The 17914-nt window shown below is 41.2% G+C and overlaps 1 protein-coding gene and 1 pseudogene across 16 annotated transcripts in view; both read left to right on the plus strand.

The window, feature by feature from the left end:
* The window catches only part of LOC136462895 (uncharacterized), a 73573-nt pseudogene extending 60121 nt beyond the window's left edge, over window positions 1-13452 (plus strand).
* Window positions 13453-16542: 3090 nt separating this feature from the next.
* Window positions 16543-17914, plus strand: part of LOC136540612 (uncharacterized) — a 30278-nt gene continuing 28906 nt past the window's right edge. For 13 of the 16 annotated variants that reach the window (XR_010780017.1, XR_010780012.1, XM_066532642.1 and 10 more), the window contains exons 1-4: window positions 16543-16695; window positions 16846-16906; window positions 17450-17523; window positions 17614-17729. The gene's annotated coding sequence lies outside the window, so the exon portion shown is untranslated. The remainder of the gene's footprint in view (window positions 16696-16845; window positions 16907-17449; window positions 17524-17613; window positions 17730-17914) is intronic. The other 3 variants (XM_066532664.1, XM_066532634.1, XM_066532670.1) reach the window with 3 other exon arrangements.

Genomic DNA, 17914 nt, shown 5'->3' on the forward strand with positions numbered 1-17914 from the left:
AATAGTATGACGAAGGGGAAGCAGAACACACCAGAAGATTAGAACTTGACAGTTCAGAAGAAGTCAAAGTAAATGCTACCCTTCAATCAGCTAGATACCTTCAATGGCTAAAATGTGATGCTGGATATGGTGTTGATTTGCACTGGACAGTCTCAAGACAAGTGACGAGGATCAACCCAGAACTGCCAGATGAAGGAACGAAGCCCATATCACAAGACTTCCTCCAACTACTGCCACGTACTTCCTGGTACATTGCTGCTGTGGGATTAGTCTACCTCTAATCCCTATCACAAGACTTTCTCCAGCTATGACAAGATATACAAGAACTACAAAATGCACCCAGAGGCTGCTCTACTTCACAAACTACCATATTCATGACTACAGATACTTCAAAACAAGCAACAGAATGCTCAATGAATCAAAACAGCACTCTAGGGGGCTATTTATAGACCGAAGGAGCGGTGCATATGGACCAAGAGCACCAACGGAACAAGCCTAACAAAGGACACAGTGAAAAGATAGAACTCAATAATGAAAGGGAACTCAGGCGTGAAGGAACAGTACTCAACAACAAGTATATTTGGGAGAATATAGCAACACAGTACAACCCATGAACAAAAGGCATTTGCACTTAGCCACCACCATACAACTACACCTAATAACAGTGGACTCTACATCTAAAAGCAGCAGACTCTACATCTGACAATAGCAGACTACCAGAGAATATGCCAAGATTTTGTATCCGAGTTCTTTTTGAAAAATGCTCGGGGGCTACAACGGGGGAAGTTTTTAGTTTGTTGAACAACTCAAATTCAAGACCCTCCAACTTTTTATTCCAAATAGCAAGAGGCTAGGGGCTACACTTAGTGAGTGCACTTTTTTATTCAAAAAAGCACACATCACTCAGAAGACTTCTTCAGAACAGGAATTTTCAAACAGCATAAAGATTCAAGACCCTCCAACTTTTTGTTCCAAATAGCAAGAGGCTCGGGGGCTACACTCAGTGAGTGCACTTTTTCTCAAAAGCGCACGTCATAGAAAAGACTTCTTTAGGGCAGACCACTTCAAGACCTTATGACAAAAAGAACCCGGACCGAGCAATATCCGAGTTCTTTTTGACCTTCTACGAAGAAAGATATCAAGACAAGATCCTCTAGCTCCTTGTGCCAAAGAGCAAGAGGCTCAGGGGCTACACCCAGATGGATGAACTTTTTTAAAAAAAAAGCACACACCACTCAAAGATCCAAAGAAGTGCTACATGGTTTCACTCAAGAAAGCACTTGGACAACCCTTGTTCCTACTCGACAAGAGAAACAAGATGAGGCTTCCAGATTTCAACCATGAAGTGCTCGGGGCTTGTCGATGCGGGACCCACAGGATACCCGCAAGGAAGAGGGAAGAACTAGTCTAACTAGGATTCTTTCCCTGTAATCTTAGTAGTAGTATTATTCTATAATCCTACTAGGAACTCTCATTGTAAACCGACTAGGACTCTGGCCTCCTGATTATATAAAGGAGGGTAGGGCTCCTTGGATCGGGAGTTCAGAGAACACAATGCAACACAACACTTTACGATCAATCCAACGCAAAGGCTAACGCCGACTAGACGTAGGGCTATTACTCGATCAATGATCGAGGGCCCGAACTAGGATAAATCGACTGTCTTTTGCGTTAACCGTCGAGTTCTACATACGTTGAACCCCGAACATACTACCCCGGGGACCCCTGTGGCAGGCTATCGGTGGTCAAACATCGACAATGACCTAACTCAAATTGCCTCTACAACACATACGTTAGTCATAGTAATCTCGTATTGTCATTAATCACCAAAACCTAACTAGGGGCCTAGATGCTTTCAGTGTGAATCCTCCATCTCGCACCACCGACTTATGGAGATTCTTCAGACCTACTACACTGATTGGGACGCAACTATGGAGTACATCTACAACCAGCATATGCACCCTTTGGAGGACACTTATTGGAAGACCAGGGTGTGCATCTCCATCTGGGATGGAGAGAAGGAAGCATACTAGCTGGACTCAAACTATGCACATCACACTATATCACCATGGAAGATAGCATAGAAGATGCAGTCGCTGTAGCCTACATGGGTCTCTGTGGTCATTGATTTGTTGATATGAAGGAAGATCAATATTGCTTCCTCCCTCACCAACACCCTAACTTGGGATGGGCAATAATGGACCCTGAAGGCATGGATCCCACTACTCAAGTGATGGTGCACTATGCCTATGAATTAGTAGACAAGAATCGATGGCTGGAAGATCAGTTGAAGGCATAGGAGGCGACCCTTAAGAGATGCCGACAAGTGATAGATGAGCAAAGGGTGCGCCTCAACCTACCAAGGATCTATGAGGAGCTTCCCCATGAATTTCGCCTATAGGTGTTGGAGTTCCTTTCTATGTAATAAGACGTTAGTAGCGCGGGTCAAGTTGAGTCAAGTCGAGTCTAGTAGTGCAGTGTGAACTTTGGTGTGCCTAATTAGATTATTATTATGTTTATGTGTGAGTTAAATTTTTGTAATGATTGCTAGAACTTTCTAGGCATGTCCACAAGTTCCATAGTTAAGAATATTAAAGTTTGAGTCAATAAATAAATAGTTGGGTTTGGTACATCTTGTTCTCTCGGATTTGTTTTCCGAAGCAGTCTGCTCTTATCTAAATGCCAATCTAAATCTACTCGACCAAAAATTATGAAATTTTTATAGGAATAACTAGACTTAAGTATATTTCTAATACCTTTTGAATCACCCCTATACCTGATCTAGTTTGAGAGATATAGTTGTTTTAAGTTGAAGTTTCTATGCAGTTTGGAATCTGGGACAGTTTCGGTTGTATCCTATTTTTGAGTAACCTAGCAACATAATCTGGGAATATGGTCTGAATGAAAGTTGTAGATAATTTCTTAAGATTTCCAACCATGTAAATAAAGTCTCTTTTGGATATCTAAAACTCGAGATATGACTGTTTTACTGAGCTCATAATGTTGGAACTCGTCTAGAAAATTTTTAGAATGTATTCTATATCTCTATAAGTGCATATAACATGGAAATCTCTAAATTTTGAATATTTTTTTGGATGTCAGATGTCTGGAAGAGGAAGAGGCTGAGGTCATAAAGGTGTTCCCCACATCCACCTACTATTGAGCAGCTTTTGGCAGTGCAGACACAGCTTATGCAAGCTCTGGTGCAGAATCAGCAGAATCAACCAATTGGTGGAGCACCACATGACAAGCGTGGTGAATTCTTGAAGGGCTGCCCCCCAGTGTTTTCTCATGTCACTAATCCACTAGAAGCAGATGATTGGCTTCGTGCAGTGGAAGAGCAACTCAACAAAGCGTAGTGTGATGACCAGCAAAAGGTGTCGTACGCTTTAGGACAACTCCAGGGAGAAGCTCAAGACTGGTGGAAGGCATTCGAGTATGGACGTCCCACTAATGCTCCTCCTATCACCTGACAGGAGTTTAGAGAGAATTTTAGATCCTACCACATACCTGAAGGATTGATAGAGCTCAAGTAGGAGGAATTCAGAGCTCTGAAATAGGGATCTATGTCTATAGCTGAGTATAGTGACAAATTTGCTCAGTTATCACGTTACGCTCCGAATGAGGTGGCTGATGATGCTGATAAGCAATGCCACTTTTTTAAGGGTTTGTATGATGGTTTGCAACTCCAACTTATGTCCAATATATACCCCAATTTCTAGACGCTAGTGAATCACGCCATTGTTATTGACAACAAGCGTAAAGAGATAGAGGCTAAGAAGAGGAGGCTTTAGGGATAGGCCTCTAGAAGCAATACTCGTCTGTGCACCAACCCCCAGCAAGGCTTCTAGTAGAGGTACCAAGGACCACCCAATCAGGAGAATCATGGTCAGTACCCTCAGCGCAACCCAAACTAGCAGCATCCATCGTACAAGTAGTAGAATGGCAATCAACATCCCCAGCAGCAGAGTGGCCAGCAGACACCATGGCAGGGAGCGCCTAACAACACTTCCATGAAGACCAGTGCCCCTAGCACTCCCAACAAGTGTTTTCGCTATGGTAAAGAGGGTCACCTGCCTTATAATTACCCTGAGAAGCCAAACCAGTAGACCCCACAGAGGCAGGATAGTTACCAGAAGCCAGCACCCAACACAAAAAAGGTGAATCATGTGTCTACAGAGATGGCGCTTGCAGAACCAGAAGTCATGCTCGGTACGTTCAATGTCAATTCCACTTCTGACACTGTTCTTTTTTATTCTAGAGCTTCGCATTCTTTCATATCACAAGCATTTGTTAGAATGGATAGCATACCCTTATGTGTCATGAAAGATCCTATACTAGTAAACTCACTAGGGGGTAGTATGCAAGCTTCTTATCGTTGTCTTCTGACTAATCTATCTTTAAGGGGGGTAGAGTTCAAAGTGAGCCCTATTGTGTTGAGAACATTTGGCATTGATGTGATTCTAGGTATGGACTGGATGAAGCAAAACCGAGTAGTCATTCAGTGTCAAGAGAAGGTAGCTGTTGTGTGACCGCACCGAATGGGGATAGATTCAGTGTCGATGTTGTAGTACAAGCACAGCCGATAGCCACAGTGAACTAGCTTGATGATAGCATCAACAAGGAGGATCTAGTGGTGGATGAGTTTCCAGATTTGTTTCCCGATGACTTGCCAAGTATGCCACCTGACCATGACATTGAGTTTATTATTGAATTATTACCTAGAACTGCACCTATAGCTAAACGTCCATATAGAATGGGGGTTAATAAATTAGAGGAACTTAAGAAACAAATAAAGGAGTTACGGGAGAAAGGTTTCATTCATCCTAGTTCCTCACCTTGGGAAGCACGTTATATTTGTGGACAAGAAGGATGGTACCTAGAGGATGTGTGTCAATTATCGGTCACTCAATGAGGTTACTATCAAGAACAAGTACCCGTTACCAAGAATTGATGACTTATTTGATTAGTTGAGAGGTGCTTGTGTTTTCTCTAAGACTGATCTTCATTCTGGTTATCATCAACTAAAGATTCGTGAAACTGACATACCTAAGATAGCTTTTACTATGAGGTATGGATTGTATGAGTACACCATTATGTCCTTTGGTTTGACCAATGCACCTGCATACTTTATGTACTTGATGAATAAGGTGTTCATATAGTTTTTGGATAAGTTTGTCTTGGTATTTATCGATGATATATTGGTATTCTCCAAAATAGAAGAAGAGCACGCTAAACATCTAAGGTTGGTCTTGCAAAAGCTCAGAGAACACAAGTTGTATGCTAAGTGAAGCAAGTGTGAGTTTTGATTGAAGAAAGTTTCTTTCCTAGGCCATATTGTCTCTAATAGTGGAATAGCAGTAGATCCAAGCAAGGTGAGAGATGTGTTGAATTAGAAATCACCAACTGATGTGGGAGAGATTCATAGTTTCTTGGGAATGGCTGGATACTACAGGAGGTTCATAGAGGGGTTTTCTAAACTTGCCAAGCCGATGACAGCTCTATTGGAGAAAAATGCTAAGTTTGTATGGTCCGAGAAGTGCTAGGTTAACTTTGAGGAATTGAAGAAAAGATTGACTACAACCCTAGTGTTGGTTTTGCTAGATTTGAGCAAGAACTTTTCTATCTATTGTGATGCATCTCGTCAAGGTCTCGGATGTGTTCTTATGCAAGAAGGAAGAGTAGTGGCCTATGCATCCCGACAATTGAGAAAGCATGAGCTAAACTATCCTAATCATGATTTGGAATTAGCAACAGTGGTTCATGCTCTGAAAATATGGAGGCACCATCTTATCGGACATAAGAGTGATATCTATACTAATCATAAGAGTCTAAAGTATATTTTCACTCAGATAGATCTGAATATGAGACAACGTCGATGGTTGGAGTTGATTAAGGATTATGATCTGGAAGTACACTATCATCCTAGAAAGGTGAACGTTGTTGCCGATGCTCTTAGCAGGAAGAGTTATGCCAATAAGGTGCAAGTGGCACCTATGTCAAGTGAGTTGTGTGCTAAATTTGAGCAACTGAACTTGGGCTTTGTCGCTAATGCAATGGAGTTGGTGATAGAACCCACACTAGAGCAAGAAATACGCAAGGGTCAGTTATAGGATAAGAGGTTAAAGGAAATCACGGAGAACATAGTGATTGGTAAGGCACTAGGTTTTAATATGGATGATAATGGAACTCTATGGTTTGGGAAAAGACTATGTATGCCTGAGAATAAGGCTATATGAGATGTGATTCTTCGTGAGGCACATGAGTCTGCTTACTCTATTCATCCTAGAAGTACCAAGATGTACTTGGATCTAAAAGAGAAGTATTGGTGGTATGGACTAAAGAGAGATATTGCTGAATATATTGCTTTATGTGATACATGTTAGAGAGTCAAAGCTGAACATCAAAGACCTATAGGATTATTATAACCAATGAAGATACCTGAATGAAAGTGGAAAGAAGTTGATATGGATTTCATTGTTGGGTTACCACGCACTCAAAGAGGTTATGATTCAATATGGGTGGTAGTGGATCGGTTAACTAAAGTTGCTCATTTTATACCGGTTAAGACTACTTATAATGGACCAAGGTTGGCCCAATTATATATGGAGAAGATAGTGTGTCTACATGGAGTTTCCAAGAAAATTGTGTCTGGTCGGGGTACTCAATTCATATCTCATTTTTAGCGGCAAGTACATAGTTCATTGGGAACAAAGTTGAATTTCAGTACAGCATATCATCCTCAGACGGATGGACAAACTGAGAGGATTAATCAGATATTAGAGGACATGTTGAGAGCTTGTGCATTGCAGTATGGTACAAGTTGGGACAAGAATTTACCTTATGCAGAGTTCTCGTACAACAACAATTATCAGAAGAGTCTCAATATGGCACCTTTCGAGGCTTTATATGGACAAAAGTGTAGAACCCCATTGTTTTGGAATCAAACAGGAGAAACTCAAGTGTTCGGATCGGATCTTTTAAGAGACACAGAAGATAAAGTAAGGATGATTAGAGATAATTTGAGAGTGGCACAATCTCAACAGAAGAGTTATGCTGACACTCGGAGAAGATAATTTGTTTTTGAAATAGGGGATTATGTTTACCTAAAAGTATCACCGATGAGAAGTGTGAGAAGGTTTAACATGAAAAGAAAATTAGCACCGAGGTATATTAGGCCTTTCAAGGTTTTAGAGAGACGTGGAGAAGTAGCTTATCAGATGGATTGACTGAGAGCTTGTCAGGTGTACATGATGTGTTTCATGTGTCTTAATTAAAGAAATGTTTGCGTGTACCAGAAGAGCAAATACTGTTAGAAGAGCTTATAGTTAAGGAATATCTCACTTATGAGGAATTTCTGGTAAAGATTTTAGAGACGACAGAAAGGATTACAAGGAGTCGGGTTATAAAGATGTGTAAGGTTAAGTGGAATCGGTATACAAAAGATGAGGCTACTTGGAAAAGAGAAGAGGATCTGAAGAAAACATACCCGTAGCTTTTTGAGTAAACACCGTTCGAATCTCGGGGATGAGATTCATTTTAAGGGGGTGGAATTGTAACACCCTAAAATTTGCATCATTTAAAAATAGATGAATTTGATTTAATTATGCATTTTGTGAGCATTTAAATTTAGAAAAATAATAACTTTATTAAAATTAAAATCAAATATACGGTCCACACACATTTATGTGCATGCATGTTGCTGCATATTTTATTTGTGATGCTTTGGTTTGATTAAAATTTGTAAAAGAATTTGAATTTGACTTGAAATTAGATTTGAAATTATGTTTAAGAAAATAGAAAAATAATTTTTATTTTTCCTTTCTTTCTCTTGAATCTGGCCCGCTCCAACATTCTCTCCCACCGCTGCCCAGCTGAACCTGTAGGCCGGCCCAGTTCTTCTCCGCCGAACCCACTTTTCCCTCTCGGCCCATATCTCTGCACGGCCCGCTCCGTTGTTTCGGCCCAGCCGAGCAGCACGCCCACGCTACGCTTCTCTCCTTCCGCGCCCTGTGATACTGACGAGCTAGTCTCGCATGTCAGGGCCTTCCTCTTCCTCCGCTCGTGTCTGAGCCGGACACCGCACCGAGCGATGAGTCCGCCCCGACTCCACCACGCCTGGCTTGATCCGCACGTCGAGGTCCCCATAAATAGCGCCCCTGCATTGTGCCACCCTCATCTAGCCTTAAAGCATCAGTCATCGCCCTCGCATTGTGCCAGTTGCCGCAACCCTAGCACTGCCGCCATCACCGCCCGCCTCCCCGAGCACCACGACGCTCCCGTTCGCTTCACGCCGCGGTAAGCTACTTAGTCGAGTTCGCCTTGCACTCCTCTTTCTCTCGGTGCCTTCGGTTTGTTTCCCCATGGTCCATAGGTCATATCCCATGTGCGTTGCCCGTCTTCGGCCAAGGCGCCGCCTTCGGAGCTTGTCGCCGGCCTCATCGTCTGCTCTCTATCTGGTTTATTTCCAACCGTCCGATCCAAAATCAAGGGCTGAGATTAGAACATACCCCTTCGCCTGTCGTTTTGCAAAAAGGCCCTTATAATTATTTGGATCTTAACTCGACATCCCTGCATTTATTCTAAAGAGCCCCTGCCTTTTCTTTAAATTGTATCCGCAGTCCTTAGGCAGATTTAAAATCAGGTTTTAATTATTTTAAATTTGGAAATTAAGTTTCATCTATTTACAAAACCGCCACTACCTTCTGTAGGCCATAAAATCTTGGTTTTAACTCCGATTTGATCCGTTCAACTTGCGTTAGGTTCGTAATTCCATAATCTATATGTTCATACTAATGTTAGGTATGTTTTCAACTTTTAAATTTGAGGTTAGATTTAATCTATTATTTTAACAAAGAAAATCTTGTTTAATACATAACTTCTTCGTTTTAGCTCCGATTTTTGTGATCTTCGCGTCTGTGTGTTTGTGGTGAGACATAGATTCGTTTTATAAACTTTTTATCTTGATTTTATGTTGTTGGTATACTATTCTAATCTATAGCTTTTGTTTACTATGCATGATTGCTTCTGGATGCTTGTATGTTGTTGTGATTATCGAGTATAGACGGTGAGTAATTCGTGGGTGATCAAGAATGCTACTTTGATGAGCAGGATCAGCAGGAGCACTTTGTTTAAGGCAAGTATATCATGGGATTATCCTTGCTTCCTATCGATTTTAATACATTTAATTCATATTGCATGTATCACCTTGATAGGGATTTTCCTAGAATTGAACTTATACCTTGTCTCCTATGGGTTATGCATTGGGTAGCTTTGCTACTGCTCAACTAAACCATAATCTTCTAACTTGACTAATGGTATATACAATAAATATTAAAACATGACTTTTTAGCAACTTGGAAATATGAGGCTGGAGTATTTAGCTACTTTCTAAATGCTTCAGATTTCTCTTCCTAAGGACTTATCTGTAAGTGATCATTCATGACTTACAGTACAGCTGTGAGGGCTACATGGCTCTGGCTTTAGCTCAGTATGAGGATTTTTTTCTAGTTTGTTAAAGGTTACCTTTATTGGCATAAGAATGACTTGCCGAATCGGGTATAGTGTGGGCTCTGTCCCATGTGTATAGGCTACGCGTCAATGTGTCATCGGAAAGGGGGTTCTATATCTGTTTGTCGAGTGAATCTAAGGGCACTAACTTGTTAGACGAATCTTTAAAAGGCTTCGTAGTGACCCCTGTCTGCTCATCTTGAAAGTGTTTTGGGAGTAATTAACCCGAGTATATGGGTATCACGACTCACAGTGAAAGTGTACAACCTCTACAGAGTGTAAAACGGGTATATCAGCCGTGCTCACGATCATGAGCGGCCTTAGAACCCTTGTGGAATAGATGATCACTAAGAATTATCTGTTTATGCTATTCATTATTCATGTTTACATTGATCATGTGTTTACTATAGGATTGAAATAACTTGTTGTTACTCTTATGCTAAAATTGTGACAATTAAAAGTTAAATGTTGTTAAACCTGTGTCAAGCCTTTTGAGCCTCATGAACTCCATATTACACTTCTTGAGTACGACACGTAGTTACGCTTGCTTATTTTCATTATTTGAATAAAAATCCCGGATGGGTAACAGATGGCTACAGTAAAGACGACTTTCCTGAGGATTACTAAACTTGTAGTCAACCAGTTGATGTCCCTATGATATGGAACTTCCGTGAGAGAATTTTTCTTTATACTTCTGCTATATTTATGTGAAGACTGTCTTATTATTCGTGATGTAATAAACACTTGTGATGATACTATTTATAATCTGTCGGCTTACGTGTGTGACCGATCTCTGAGCGTATGTAAAATTTTATATCCCATTTTATCCTTAAAATCGGGTGTGACAGCTTGAATGGAGATTCATTGGTATTTATGGCAAGTCAAAAAATGAAGAAAGGGATAATACTTGGGAGACCTTACGATTCTTGAAGGAACAGTTTGAGATGCCCTGGCTCTGTAGTGGAGACTTCAATGAAATTTTATTTAATTTTGAAAAGGAGGGAGGACATCCGAGAGCAGAATCAATATGCATAAATTCAGATTAGCTTTGGAAGATTGTGATATGCAGGATCTGGGATTTTTTGGGGACCCATTCACTTGGCGTAATAACCATCATGTGGCTGCCAGCTTTACAAAAGAAAGGCTTGACCGTGCTGTTGCTAATAGCAGTTGGAGATATACGTTCCCTATGGTGAGGGTTACTAATGGGGATCCTAGGCACTCTGATCATAGGCCGATTAGAATAGATGTGGGCTGTAGACAGAGCATGGACTGCTTGCAAGAGATGCAAGTGATGCCAAAATTCGAAGCGAAATGGATTGAGGAGGAGGAATGCGAGTTCCGGGTGATGGAAGTTTGGGGTAGAGCGATGGAGGAAGGATGCAACAGTATGATGCAAATGCAGATGAAGGTGCTGGGAGATCTTTGGGAATGGGACAGGAACATTTTGGGAGAGTTGGAAAAACGAATCAAAAAAGTTAAAAGTGAATTGGAAAGGTGTAGGAGGATGAGTATATCTCAAGAATCAGTAAACCGGAAACACTTATTGCATTATAAGCTCGAACGACTGCAAGACCAACATAATACTTACTGGAAACAACGAGCTCATAACACTTAGTTGACAAAGGGAGACTGGAATACTGGTTTTTTTCATGCTTTTGCTTCAAAATGGAGAAGGAAAAACTGGATTAGGAGTTTGAAAGATGAGAATGGAGTTCTGGTGGTGGGAGACCAACTAAAACACTTTATTGCTAACCAGTATCAACAGTTATTTGTGTCATGTGCAGGGTCACATTCGGAATATGTGCTGAATTGTGTCGAACCCAGAGTCACAAGAGAAATGAATGAGGCATTAATGGAGCCATTCACAAGGGAAGAAATCTGGAAAGCTTTGGAAAGCATAGGTGACTTGAAGGCTCCTGGTGCTGATGGTATGCCCTCTATCTTTTACAAAAAGTTCTGGTCTTTTATTGGGGATCAAGTTAAAAAAGAAGTTCTTCAAGTCCTTAATGGAGGGCCAATGCCAGTTGACTGGAATGAAACTATTATTGTGTTGTTACCCAAAATTATCTGGCCCCAAGTGTTAAAAGATTTTCGGCCAATTAGTCTATGTAACGTGCTTTATAAGCTCATTTCAAAAGTTCTTGCGAATAGATTGAAGAAAATCTTGCCAGATATCATTTCTCCTTCTCAGAGTGACTTTGTTCCGGGAAGACTAATCACGGACAATGTCCTTTTATCTTATAATTTAATACAGTATTTAAATTCTAAAAGAAAAGGTAAGGAGGGGCTGGCTGCAATCAAATTAGACATAAGCAAAGCATATGATAGGGTGGAATGGGTTTTCTTACAAAATATCTTGATTCGGATGGGTTTTGATAGAAGATGGGTGCGACTTATCATGAATTGTGTTACCTCGGTTACTTACAAAATCAAAGTTAATGGAGGGTATACTCATCAAATTCTCCCCCAAAGGGGCTTAAGACAGGGTGATCCTCTTTCACCTTATTTATTTATTCTATGTGCAGAAGGTTTATCAGCTATGCTGCAAAAAGCTGAACAAGAGGGGAAGATTGAAGGCATTAAGATTTGCCGAGGTGCGCCAAGAGTAAACCACCTGTTTTTTGCCGATGATTCCTTGATTTTGATGAGAGCAAGGGCAGTTGATGCAGAAGAACTTAAACATATTCTGCGTGTGTATGAAGATGCATCTGGGCAGGTAATCAACAGAGATAAATCATCAATTTTTTTCAGCCCAAACACAAATGAACAAATTAGGAGACAGATTAGATCAAATCTCTCCATTGAGTGCGAAACAAGGATCGAACGTTATTTAGGTCTACCTGTCTCGGTTGGGAAATCGAAGAAGTTAATGTTTGAGTACATAAAAAAGAAGGTCTGGAGTAGAATTCAGGGTTGGCAGGAAAAACTCCTTTCTAAGGCTGGCAAGGAAATTCTTATTAAAGCCGTAGTACAATCCATTCCTACTTATGCTATGTCATGTTAATCTTACAAAAGGCCTCTGTGATGAACTAAGTACGATTAATGCGAGATACTGGTGGAGCCAACAAGACAAAATAAATAAAATTCATTGGCTCAGTTGGGAAAAGCTAACCAGATAAAAAAAAAGGGTGGTTTAGGTTTTCGGGATTTGCATCTATTTAATTTAGCAATGTTGAGTAGGCAAGCATGGAGATTACTTATCAGCCCTGATACACTTTGTGCACAGGTGTTGAAAGCAAGATATTTTCCAAGGTCGGACATTCTCCATTGCGTTCCTCGGCGTGATATATCTTATACTTGGAGAAGCATTTTAAGAGGGGCTGAAATTTTAAAGGAAGGGCTCATATGGAGAATTGGGAATGGGGAAAATATAAAAATATGGGAAGACCCATGGATGCCTAGAGAACAAGGAAGCCAGTTACACCTAGGAGGTCATGCTTACTTACTAGAGTTAGTGAGCTTATAGATCCAACAACAGGTGCATGGGATGAACAATTAATCTCTGATATTTTTTGGCCTGAGGATGCTGCTGAGATCTTACGAATTCCGATTAATGTGCATATGGAGGACTGGCCTGCTTGGCATTTTAATGCAAAGGGAGTGTTTTCAGTTAAATCAGCCTATAAACTTGCTGTGCAAAAAAGAGATGCTCTTACAGGAAGGGATGCTTCTAGTTCTGGTTGTGCAGGTGGATGTGGGAGTGAATTCCAGTGGTTTAAGATTTGGCAAATCAAATCTCCCAACAAAGTTAAAATGTTCATATGGCGTTTTGCACATAACAGTCTTCCTGTTAGAAGAAATTTGGCCAGGCGTGGGATGAAATTAGATACCATTTGTCCAGTTTGCAGAAGGCTAGATGAAGATTGTGGGCACATCTTCTTCAAATGCAAGCATGTAAAGATGTTGGCGTCTTTTGAACATGGAGGATATAAGATCTGAGCTGGTGAGCTGCCGATCAGGAACAGAAGTAATTAATAAGATTTGGGAACTAGAGAAGAACATTCAAATAAATTTTTTTGTCTTTCTTTGGAGATGGTGGTCAGCAAGGAACAAGGTAAATAATGGTGGAAGAATGGCGAGTGCAACTGAGGTTTGTGGTTCTGTATCATTCTACCTGATGGAATTTGAAAAGTTACACAATCTTGAAAAGAAAGTGATGCCTGCTGCTGCTGGAAGTTCATGGAATCCTCCACCAGATGATATATATAAGATCAATTCTGATGGTTCTTTTGATCCAAATAAGAGAATTGGAGGCTATGGTTTTGTGGTAAAGAACATGAATGGAGAGGTTCTCGTGGCTGGGGCTGGGAACATATCTTACGCTTCATCGGCCTTGCATACTAAAGCAATTGCGGCCTATAAGAGTGTCCTCCATGCAGCTCAACTAGGAATGTCAAGAATTATATTGGAGACGGATTCCATAGTGCTTGCTAATGCTCTCAAATCGCCAAATTTAGATCGAAGCATTATTGGTGCTCTGGTAGTTCAGATACGAGACATTATGCAAACAGAGTTCTCTTTTTGTGATGTCTCTTTATGTAATAGATCATGTAATAAGGTGGCAGATGCTTTAGCTGTCCATGGAGCTTATGTGTTGGAGTCTGGATCAGATGTGCTAGTGAGCCATGTGCCTTTGTATGTAATGAACCTTGTATCAGGTGATTTGGCTAAGAATGAAGTCTAATGCAGTATGTGTTACCAGATCAAAAAAAAAATCAAGCACTTCCTTTTCTAAGGAACGACAGCCTCCAAAATTTATGTAAATATCCATCAATCCAAACAGCCCTTAAAGGGTTCCTGCATAGCTGGGCAATTTGGTTGCAAGTACTGCACTTAGCACCTTTGTTACACGATGCTCAATTACTACTTATTCAAATTAAAAGTATGTACATAAAAGCAGTGACGAAGTCAGAAAAAAATTTAGGAGGGGCTGAACAAAAGAATAGAAGCTTTTTTATCTTCTCTTAACCTTAGCTCCTCCTACCTAATACATATATGTATAAAATTTTAAGAGAGAGCTTAGGGGGGCTCTACGTGCCCAGGATCGGTAGGGGGGGCTAGAGCCCCCCTAGCCCCACCGTTGGCTTCGTCACTGCATAAAAGATCTGACCAACAAAGTGGCTGTAGTTTAGTGATAAGAATTCCATGTTGTGGCCGTGGAGACCTGGGCTTGAATACCAGCAGCCACAATGTTTGTTATTTTTAATATTTTTTACCTTCCTGTACAACTAGGTCTTTGAAAATTTCTAAATTGTTTTTCCAATTCTTTTTACCTTCCCATGCTGCCTGTACAAATGTTTATCTTTTAACAGCCTGTTCGGGAGGCCGTATCGTATCGTGGATTATTTACTGCTAGCTGGTTTGGTGTGAGAGAAAAACACTGTTCCTGGCTGAAAATTTACGATCGTTTATGAGCAAACGAACAGGCTGTAATTTGTTTTACCTTCCTGTACAACTAGGTCTTTGAAAATTTTCCAAATTGTTTTTTCAATTCTTTTTACCTTCCCATGCTGCCTGTACAAATGTTTGTTGAGCCAGAGAGCATCTGAAGGCGCATCCGAAGGTGCATCAAACTGGCCCGTCTCTGGAAATTTTCAAAAACCAAATTGCTACGTGCCTGCCTCTTGTTGCATCATTTTTACTTTTCCATAGCAATTTTTTTTACCTTCCCGTCCCAGTCGCTTACTGTACAAGGTCTCTGGAAATTTTCCAAAAGCAAACTGCTGCGTGCCTGCCCCTAATTCAGCATTCGCTTTAGAGTTCCATAGGCCTCCACCACGCGTTCACGCTTGATTATTGCACGTCTATCTGTAAACAGAAGAAGATAAAAACGATTTTTTTAAGTAGGAAAATGAGAAAGTCAGCAGATGTTTGTGTTGTTTGTGGTTGCCAGCTGTGGTTTTGCAGCCGCAGCTGCAGCTGCACGTGGTTCCGAACACTCCAACGAAGGCATGGATCAACTAGTTTTATTTTTCGGAATCTAGCAAGGCTTTGTTACTTCGGATAGGATGCTTGATTTTGGTTATTATCACTCTCAGCAATTAACGAGTCTTCAGTTTTTCTGCATGTTCTTTTCTCTGTCGTTGTGAAAAAATTATATGCTGTACGGTTAAAACAGCCGTGAAACATATCTCTATTTTCATTCAAACAACTACTACTAAGGGTCTTTTTGGCACGGCTTATGTCGGCTTCGGCTTCATCTATTTTGCGCAAATCGAGATACTGTAGCGTGAAGCCATTTTGTAAGCCGGAGTTAAAATGAATTAGAAGAAAAAAAAAACAGTTTTTCTGGCTTCACCGATAAAGCCGTTTTGAATGAGTCGTGCCAAAGGAAGCTTAATACTCGCTTCCTCCTTGTTTTTGTATTTCGACTTCACGTAACTTCTCAAGGAGAAAAAAATGTCTTCAGAATGTTCTCGGAAAAGAAAGGACATGTCATGTGCATGTTGACCCATGGATAGTGGTTCTAGTACTCTTTACAAGTTGAACAATCCACGGCTTTAGGCGACGTGGTATGATGACATTAGTTAGTTAGATTTTTTATCTTCAACCGTGAATAAAACGGAGAGCAGCCAGGCCATTCGCGTGGATTCACCGTATCCCATCTCGCCATGTGGCAGTTTTTTTTTTTTGACTGTCTGATACCGGTCCATTCCTTGCTTGGCTACGGGCTTATCCGGTTTGCTGCCCTGTGCTCTACGGAGTATAGGTACTGTGCCGGCGTGCCCAACCCCTTCATGCCCTTCAGCAGTCTCTGGTTGCATCGTCTGGGGGCCGCCACGCCTGCGCCTTCCCTACTCCTCGACGGCTCCGCTCGAAGAGGTCAGTTAACATATTCCCCACCACATGGATCAACGCCGCCAGCATCATCCCTCGGCGCCGCGCACCGCCCTGCTACTCAGTGCTCGCTGCCGTGTCTCCCTCCTCTTTCACTGTCGCATCCTCCTCTTCGGCCTTCTCCCTACCCTACCCAACCTTCTTGGCCTGGCCCCAAATCTGCTGCCGCACGCCACCACCAAGCGTCCCCCCCCCCCCCCCCCCCCCCCCTTCCGTCGCTCTTGGTGTAGCGGATAGTGGCGTCCTACAGGTTTCCCAAATGGATGGCGAGGATGGATTGCCAGTGCGCCTTGGCCCTTCCATGGCCAGCCTTCTCTGGTTGCATCGTCTTCCTTTCATTCCAAGGTAAGCGTTTGTGCCTTGCTCGGTTCTTCAGCTTTCCCCACCGTCGACTTCTCTCAGTCTATATACTTGCTACTCTATCAGAAATTTGTATGTCTGATTTGGGTGCCTACTATGATCTATGGTCATTTCCTGGTTTTTATTCGTATCCAGGATACATGCAATTTTGTTGAGGACCAAGGAGCTTGTCAAGTCCTCCCAATCGAACGTACATGTGATTTCTTCTCTCTGATCTTCAAATATTTTTATCCTTCCTGTTACATTCATTTTTACTATAGTTTACAGAACTTTCAAGATATCACATAATGCCTACCGGTGCATCTGCAAAATTATTGAGGCCATGTATTGTCCACACTCTTTTTTCCTAGCAAAGTGTTTTAGAGAATCAAAGTTTGCAATAGACAATATTGAGTTTCTCTTGAGTATATATACATGACACTTAGTATATTGCCTCTACTGTGAAATAACTAGCCCAACCCTATTGCCAAAATATGATACATTAGGTTTTCTCAATGTTCAGATGAAACAGTTCATCTTTGCTGTTGTCGGCGTCTTATTATTTATTAATGGGACAACATGGTCTGCTAAATTTGTTTCTTGGTTCTGTCTTGCAATAGGGTTTGTGCATGTTCATATTTCTTTTCCTACATGGATTCTTTTCGAACATGTTTCCTAACCCCTGAAAATATACACTCAGTTTATCAGTTACTCCATTTCTTCGTTTCCTTTTTTGACTTCTGTATCATGGCTACAACAGCAGGGGTCTGTTACCTATTCCAAAGTTGTTGACAAGGTTTCTAGGCGCAGTCTCCTGGAAATCATGGCCAAGAGGTACCTACCAGCATGTGAAATTGACTGATGATTTTACCTTTGTCATACTTTCAAAGGATGCCATCATCAATTTTCCTATGTGCCTACCAGTATTACCAGGTTGCCGGTCTCACTGTCCAATCCACTTTGCCTGCCTACCTATATACTCAGCTAAATCATGGACAATGAAGGTTGTACAACCTTTCGTGCTTCCAGCACATGAAAAGGTAATTATTCTCCCTCTACCCAACTTGTTCTTAATCTTTGTCTCTTACCCAAGATAAATCAGGAACAACATATTAGCTACCTACTTCGCTATACTGTGATTTATTTGCCTGCATTATGTCATATCAATATCAACATGGTTATAGGAGAAGACTACTTTTTCAGATCCTTCAGTTTTCAGTGGCCT

The sequence above is a fragment of the Miscanthus floridulus genome, chromosome 1, assembly GCF_019320115.1.
Source record: "Miscanthus floridulus cultivar M001 chromosome 1, ASM1932011v1, whole genome shotgun sequence".
NCBI classification, from domain to species: Eukaryota; Viridiplantae; Streptophyta; class Magnoliopsida; order Poales; family Poaceae; genus Miscanthus; species Miscanthus floridulus.